Source organism: Myotis davidii, unplaced genomic scaffold, assembly GCF_000327345.1.
Source record: "Myotis davidii unplaced genomic scaffold, ASM32734v1 scaffold373, whole genome shotgun sequence".
Lineage (NCBI taxonomy): Eukaryota > Metazoa > Chordata > Mammalia > Chiroptera > Vespertilionidae > Myotis > Myotis davidii.
This window is the reverse complement of record NW_006287255.1, coordinates 3,110,774-3,119,591: the sequence shown is the minus strand read 5'-3', so window position 1 is coordinate 3,119,591 and position 8,818 is coordinate 3,110,774. Positions and strand designations below refer to the sequence as shown.

General features: G+C 42.9%; 1 pseudogene; it reads right to left on the bottom strand.

Annotated features, from left to right (window-relative positions):
- Positions 1–6,260: 6,260 nt before the first annotated feature.
- LOC102766896 lies at positions 6,261–6,730 on the bottom strand (annotated as a pseudogene).
- Between the last annotated feature and the right edge of the window lie 2,088 nt (positions 6,731–8,818).

Genomic DNA, 8,818 nt, shown 5'->3' with positions numbered 1-8,818 from the left:
TTGAGTTTATTTTTGTGTATGGTGTGAGTTGGTGGTCTAGTTTCATTTTTTTTTTTGCATGTATCTGACCAGTTTTCCCAACACCATTTATTGAAGAGACTGTCTTGACTCCATTGTATGTTCTTGCCTCCTTTGTCAAATATTAATTGAGCATAGTGCTTTGGGTTGATGTCTGGGTTCTCTATTCTATTCCATTGGTCAGGTAAAATGTGTTTTACAAAATATTTAATATTAATGAAGATTCTGGGCTTTACAGAGTTATGAACCACTGCTTTAGAAAGATTATGTAATTAATAATAATAATAATAATAGAGATAAGACCTTCTTTCACCAAGACCTTCTCACTTGGGTTATTTAATAGCTGTCAGACTAGTCCTTCAACTTCTAGTCTCATCTCCCTCCACCCCACCCCACCAAGCTTCCGAGTGCTCTTTCTGAAATGAAGGTCAGGTCATGTCACTGCCCCGCTTTCTGGAACTTCACCACCTTCAGGTGTTCTTTACTGGGATGCTCAGCAAGATAGAACTGAATTGTAATGCACTTAACTCCTTTTGTAATCTTATGTGTTGCATTTTACACACAGAAAAACATTTTTCTGAAAAATTGTCCATTGATTTCATCAGACTTCCAAAGGTACAAACAATGATCAGCATCTAGATCAAGTTCAACCCTTTGTATGTACAGAAGCCTTTCGTGATCTTGATCTGCCCACCTGCTCAACTTAATTTTTCAGCCTTCTTCTGCCCCATCCACACTGTCCCCCATACACACTTTCCCCTACTGCATGCACTAGAATATTAATCGTTAATTCTGAGGAGACCACACTCTCCAGCCTTATGCACACACGGTTGTAGGCTTTGGAATGCTCTCCTGATTGCCATCACCTGACTCCTGTGTCATGCAGCTCCCTTCACCTGTCTGCACCTGATTCAGATTGAGATCAGGCTGTAGCCATGGTGTTTCATAATCATCAATTTTTGAGCCAATTTTCCCCATACACATTCAAATCCTTGAGGTCAGAGTTCATGTATTCTGACCCAAGTATCCTCTGTGCCTAGGAAAGTGCCTGCATGTAGTAGATGAATAATAAAAGGTGGTTGAATGACTGTGTCCATACCTTAATTCAAGACAAGATATGCTATGGCTCCTTGGACATCAGGTGAGGCTGCTAAGGGCAGGGAGTCAGGACTAAAGACTACAGGCGATGGGAAAATAGAAGAAATGGCTTAGCTCTCTGGGAACCACAAAGTCATTTCCAAACCTTAGTGGATTTCTGTCCCTTGCTATTTTATTCCTTCCTCTCCACCCTTACCCCCTTGGTTGAAATATTCTCTATGTTCCAGGGCAAGGAAAGGGAGTAAACAGGGAGGCAATTTGAGGGATCCAGATAGATGACTAAGGCCATAGGCTCTAAGGACTTTTCTGTGTAATGTCCCAAATACTTAACAATGTTTCTAAACTCATGGGACCCCTGAGGAAGGAGGCTTTTTACTGGCAATCGAGGGAGGAGCTGGGCTTCCAATCTAGGTTGACATGGGATGAACCCAAGGCAGTGTGCAGTAATGCAGACACCAGAGGCCGAGGAAAACAGGGAGAAGAAGTCCCCCGGAATTCACAGAAGCCAAAGAGAAAGTTCTCAGCTTTTAGTAAGTTTTGGAATTGAAGTTTGAGTCAATCTTAACCAGACCTGAAAGGGGTATGGAACCCTGCCTGACACCTGGGCTGTACAATAAAGACACACTGATAACCATGTTCTCCAAATGCATTGTCAGAAGTAAAGGATTGAGACCCCTTTGGCTTTTGTCCTTATACTTTCCTCAAAGGTTTTCCCTGCTGTTCTCTAAAAGTAGACTATTTCCTCATTGTTAGTCAGGGTAAGGCTAGGCTGCTCTCACAGAGAGACTCGACAATACAGTAATCAGGTGGCTTAGAAAAGAGAGAAGCTGGTTTTTCTCTTATGGAACAGTCTGAGGTGGGTGTGCCAGCTTGCTGGGCAGCTCTGCTCTAGAGATCCTTCTGAGAAGAAGTCCACAAGCTTCCCTTCATCTGGCTTCTCTGACATCTCCTAGGTCAGTCCTCCTCCAACTCCAACAAAAAAATAGGTCATTTGTGGAGCTTGTTAAATGCAGCTTCTGATTCTTGGAGGGGACCCAGGATTCTGCATTTCTGGTAAGGTCTGAGAGTCGCAAGGTGGGAAGGCATTGTCCCTCTCACCTGCTTGAGCTTGGGTCTTACAGCTTGCACTGAGGTGGCTGTGTGGGGGAGGCCCGTGCAAAGTTTCAAGGACCAGCCTACAAGTGACACATCACACCTCTGCTCAGGTTTCACCTGTAAGAAGTTAATGATGTGGCCACACATGGTGCAAGCGAGTTCCGGAAATGTAGACCGAGGTGGGCAGCCATGGTCCCTGTATTCTGTGACTCTTGGAGAAAAGGAGAAGGGATGCTGGTGGAGAACCAGCAGGTCTTGTTACATAATCTCTGCTGGATTCTGCTCCAGTAGCCAGTTCTGGGAGCCATTATACAGACCAACCAGGCTCCATTCTCTCAACTATGGTGTTATTATAATGTGCTGGTTACTAACAATTGAAAGAATGTGAGAGTATTCAAGGTTGAGAACACATCTACATTTGTGTATGCCAACTCATGTGTTTTCTTAGAAGAATGGCCTCGCATGCTGACATGCCTCCTTTATTTATTTATTTTTAAATTTCTTTATTGATTAAGGTATTACATATGTGTCCTTATCCTCCCATTACCCCCTGGCCCTCCCCCACTCATGCCCTCAACCCCCCCTGTTGCTAGATGTACTACAGTTTTTTAATCCACTCATCTGCTGATGGGCACTTAGGCTGTTTCCAAATCTTAGCTATGGTGAATTGTGCTGCTATGAACATAAGGATGCATATATCTTTTCTGATTTGTATTTCTAGTTTCTTGGGATATAGCCTCCTTTAGATAGCAGGAAAATGGGTGAAGTCAGAGCTAGTGTGCCAGCAAAACCATATGTGGGTCTCACTCCCTCATTTGACTAATATCTGAACACTTAGTACTTGAAGATCGTTGTACTTGGCGCTGGGAACATAGCGCTGAAGGAGACAGGGGTAGGAGGCAGTCTTGAGTAGCAGTCGAGGGTGTTTACTCAGTAAACAGCCTGCCTGAGTTCAAAATCTATCTCTACCACGTAATCTTGGGCAAATTAGTTAGCATCCCTGCCTCAGTTTTCTGTAAATGTTATAAATGCAGGATGCCCTTGGTTATTATGAAGATTCTATGAGATAATCTAGTCCCTATGATTATGCCCGGGCCTCAGGAAGCTTACACAATAACAGTCCTCATTATTTGTGTTCCTGTGGAAACTAAACTGAGGATCACTGCTCTAGGGGTTGTAGAGACCTAGACCCAAGGAGTTACATGCTCGCTCTAACCAGCGGTTCCCAACCTGTGGGGCGCGAACAGTGAAAATACATCCTGCATATCAGATATTTACATTATGATTCATAACAGTAGCAAAATGACAGTTATGAAGTAGCAACAAAAATAATTTTATGGTTGGGGGTCACCACAACATGAGGAACTGTATTAAAGGGTCGCGGCATTAGGAAGGTTGAGAACCACTGCAAGCAGAGAGTGGGAGTCAGTTGGAAGGGCCGGCTCCTACTTTCACCATGTTCACTGAGGGAGAAATGCTTCAACTTGCTTTTCAACTTAATCACCAGCTTTCAACTTGCTTTCTTTGAAGAGGTGTAAACATTTTGCCAACCTTTCACATCACCTCAATCTTGTTTCTGATGTTAGAGATTACTCCATCAACCATACAGTGAGTTTGCTAATAGTTGGTGGTCTTTTATTTTTCTGACATCTCCGAAGAATTCCCTCTTATTTACAGGAGTGAAGTGACCTTAACTTGCAGAGGTTTTTACATCCCTTCTAGTTTAAGCCTTCTTTATACCTCCCGCTCAAATATTGCCACAGCTCTTACTTAGAATTCTGTGCTACATTTTCTTTTATATTAGGGCTCCAGTGATTTGGAATTCTCATTTGGACTAAGTTTGCAAAAAGAAACCCAGTGTCATTATAGGTGGTTCTTAAAGAGAGTACTTCAAATCATGTGTCAATTTTAAGGCTACTGGCTAATTTTCTAATTTATTTTTTTAACTTACATAGAAAATAGGACAAAATAATGAGGGAGTTTAGAAATGTGTGTATGTTGGACACTATCTTTTATAAACTGTATACTTCTGGGACAATCTGATGAACCCCTGACTTCTTCCTTTTAAATTTGCATAAAATTCCAGGGGTTTCACAGATCTCTTTAAGTCTATGAACTTGAGGCCAAGAAGATCTCAAAATGAACGTCCTCAGAAGTGCAGAGTTAACGGCAAATACATTATATATGTGAGCCCATATATCAATGTTTTTATTTTAAACAAAGCAAGTCAATATATATTTTATTGAAGCAACCGTCAACCACTTATTTATTTCAGTCATATCTTTAAACAACCCTTCAAAACTTGCTTTTACTGATTGGGCCCCATTAAATAGAATTCTGCCATTTTAAATTTCTGTATGCCTATAGGCAAATAGCCAGTACATGATAACATTGCCAGCTCTATCAGTAGGTGTATTAACAGCTTTCATACTGGTTCATCTAATTGAACTGCCCTGTTGTAGTTCCTGGATTATCTCCACATCATGCCTTTAATCAAGTGGAGAGAGCTCCTTTGTGCATATCCACCCTAGGCTGTCTATACGCTTGCAGTAATTAGGCAATTTATTGAAATTCTGTTCTTATGCATCTTTCTGCCCACATTTAAAGAGATAGACAGTATTTTTACCTTCTAAGCCTGAGGGAGTTTAGTGCAGGGCAGGCAATGGAAGTTGCCTTCAGAGTGTTTTTTTTTTCTTCTTCTTTCTTTCTTGGTTTGGTATTCTGAAAACTGAAACAAGGGAATTATGTAGGAGGTAGGAGAAGTGAGAAAGAGAGCAAAGCAATACAAGAGAGTGGAGGTGATTTTACTAAAAGCTGGGGAGTTCTCATGGCCTCTGGTCCCATAGTCACCTCCCTCTCAGGAACTGGAGAGGAGACAAGAGTTTGGATGCTGAGAGGGTGGGCAGGAAGGGGATGGCTGCTTGGTCTGTCTTCCACAAGGACAGGCTTAGGACTCACACATACCACCTCTGGACAGGGCTGGCTGTTAAGAGACTGTGCACATGTTAGCAGTGACTCGTGGGAACCCAAACCAGAGGCCTTCCAGGAATGATTTCCTCATGTTTGCACAGGGACATGCACAGGGCTTGAGGGAGGAAAGGTCTGAATAATGACTACTATTGAATTTCTTACCAGACTAGCCATGAAGGTGGGGTGAAGTGTTAGAATCAGATCTAGTGCAATTTCAAGAATATAAGGTTCCATGGCAGAGGTCCTCAAACTTTTTAAACAGGGGGCCAGTTCACTGTCCCTCAGACATTCCACACATGCGCACTTTTGGCCCGGGATGAGTTGGCTGCTAAGCAGGACAGGCAGCGGCGGCAGAAACACCGGTGGGCGGGATAAACATTTTCGGTGGGCCGCAGTTTGAGGACCCCTGTTCCACGGCATACCCTGCACCTCATACCCTGTACGGTAAATTCACGTCCATTCAGGAGATGCAGATGCAAGTCCTGCCTTCATGGAGCTCACAGTGCGGTGGGAGAAGTGAGACATAAATACAATGCTGGCATAGGCAACAGTAAGGAATTATAGCAAATCAGAAGGAGGAAAAGGATTGTTGGAGGGGATGGGGTAAAGTTTCATGGAATAAGCAGATTTTTGAGCACATTTTGAAGGATCAGTGCACCTGAGATGTATGGATAGGGAAAAGAGGCTTTTCCAAGTGCAGGAAGGAATGTGAGTGGCAGCATAAAGAGGAGTATTGTGAAAAATAGGAGTAGTTTGGGTAAATTGAGAGTTGCAGCAAGAGGATGAGTGGGAAATATCCTTGGAAAGATAAGCTTAGAGCCATGCTAAAGATTTTTAGATAGATAGAATGCTCTAATGCAAAGACAGATAATAGATCAATAAATATCTTGTAGTTCGTATGGCCTTGAGTGAGTGTCTTAATCTCTTTGAGTTTCAGTTTTATTTATCTATGGAGGGTATACTATTCCCTTGCAGGATTGTAAAATTAGAATCATAATGATGACAATGATGATGATAGCTACCATTTATCTATTTAGGCACATGAAAATTTATCAATACTGTGTTTTCATCATCAAAACTTATAATCTTGGTCTTCCCTTCTTGTCTTTGTATAAGGCCAAAGGAGAGACACGGGCTTTCTGACTATCTTAAATCAAACTCCAGGAATGTCACCAACAGCATGACCTTTACGACCAAATCCAGCCACCAGAACTTCATCATTTTCCTTAATAAAATTTAAACAACCGTCATTGGTACAAAGGCTGTGATTTCTTTACCGTCCGTGATGAGCTGGACCCTGACACACTTCCTGAAGCAGAATTTGGCTGTTTGGCTTCAGCCTCTACATTTCCCAGCACAAGTCCTTTTGCAAGGGGAGCGCATCCAAAAGGCTTGGCCTCAGGGCTCTGCCCAAATGGGCTTTCTTGTCCTGCTCTTCATGCCACTTCTCATCTCACTGGTCGCTCCAGAGCTTCCAGGCAGTCTGAATGCCAACACTTGCCCGTCCTGCCAACACCACAGGCCTGAGCAAAAGCGATATAGTTACCATTTTTTACCAGGGTATCTGTGTCTGGAATTTATTTCCATTCCATTCCATTCCATTCCATTCCATTCCATTTGATTCCCACTCAATCACCCAGCTATCTAGAGTGTGAGGGACCTGCAGTTACATACTTTATTAGTACTAGACTATTCTAACGCTCATCCAAATTTCTACTTGTTGCCTCCTGAATACACAATTTCTTAAAATTGGGCATGGGCATGTGACTTGCAATGGCCAGTGAAATGTGAATGAGAATAATGCTCAACTTCTGAACGGCAGCCCTTAAGTGATGGTGCTGAGTCTTCATTCTTCCTTTCTCTGCTGTGGGAAGCCATGCAGCGCTGTTTTGACATGGTGTATCAGGTGTAGGCACTTCTAGAAGCCCGAGTCCCTGAGTAATTATGATGAGCAGAGTCCTCTGCTCCCACTGAGCAGTGTAGATATGAAGTATGTGAGAGATATAAACCTTTGCTGTTTTAAGTCCTTGTGATTTGGGGCGTGTTTATTGAGTCCACATAACCTAGTAAGTTCTGATTATTGCCTCTTTAGCACCGTTCATCCATGCAGCTGTAAAGCACAGCTCTGTGTGGCTTAAAGGAGCTGATTGGCTTTTCTTTTTAGCTTAGTCCGGGCTAACTATGATGACTTCCTGAGGTCCTTCACTTTCACACAGTCCTTCAACACCAAGCTTGTTCATCAATCCTTTCTCCACACCCACAATCTCTTTCTAATGCATCAAGCCCATTTTTTTCAACAGTTTTGGTGTTAATTTCAAAGCCCACTATAAAGTGATTGAGCAAAAAGGAATAAAATAAAGGGAACAAAAAAAGAGAGAACTCATGGACACAGACAAAAGTGTGATGACTGCAGCTGGGCAGCAGGTGGGTGGAGGTGCAAGAGAGTACACAGGGGAAAAATGGATTAAAATTTTTTAAAAAATGTCAGAGAAACACATGCATGAGACATCACAGAAAAATAAAATCAAACAACAAATAACAACAACAAAAAGCCCACTAGTATTAGCCTTTTCTTTCTTTCTTTTTAGCTATAAACCTGTTCTGTTTCTTCTTTTTCAATTGGCCTGTCTATATCAGAAACAAGTGAATATGAGTTCTGGATCACTAGGAGAATTGCTGTTAATCCAAACCAAAATGATAGTAACAATAGCATTTATGGAATGCTTACTACACAATAGGCATATGTTAACTAAGTACACTCTATGTGTCAGCTTATTTCATCTTTACAACATCCTGTGTGCAGTATCTGTGGCAGGAAAAACAGCACCAGGTGTTATTGACCAGTTAGGCCAGTCCCCAGTTTAGTAATCTCCGGACTTGAGTTTGACTTGAAAGAATTCAGAGACAAGAAACTCAAATGATAAGAGAAAGTTTATATAGAAAGTCACAGAAGTAGTAGAAGAGCTTTTGGAGCTTAGGAAAAAGAGAGAGAAAGTTATCCACCTTGAGAGAGGAAAGAGGGGAGAGAGGTTCGGGTGTGCTGGGACGGGGAGTGCCCTGGGGAAGCTAGGGGTTGGGGGAAGGTGTCAGAAGGCTCCATAGAGAGAGCCACGCTGGGTCCTAATCCAGGGTTTCTATCTGGAGGTCTCAGGGAAAATCTCAATCGAACTTTCATCAGCTTTCCCTGTGTGTCTTCTCAGGGTTGTGGTCTCCACTGCCTGTTCAGCACCAGGGCAGGGGGCCATTAGTCAATGCAGCTGGTCCTGAGGCTGCCAGGGTGTCACTCCGCCTGGTTTTGCTGCTTTTCTGGGCCTGGAGCTGAAACACAGCTGAGATGTCATCTCCAGGGCTTCATGTTTAAGGCCAGGGTCTTGCGAGGGCTTGTAGTTTTGCCTGTTGCTAGGCATCTGCGGCTCTCAGGGTTGGAGACCCTCTGCATATGGCTCATCATTTCTGCTCTGCTCATGCTCATCTAACTGCCTATTACACTGCTATTATCCATATTTCATTGACTTGATAGAAACTGAGGCACAAAGCAGATATTGTTGGGAAGGTGGGTGGTCAGAGCTGGCACTCTGACTCTGGAGCTCTTGCCTTTAAATGCTACGCCCACTACATCTCTTCAGGGTCCAGCTCT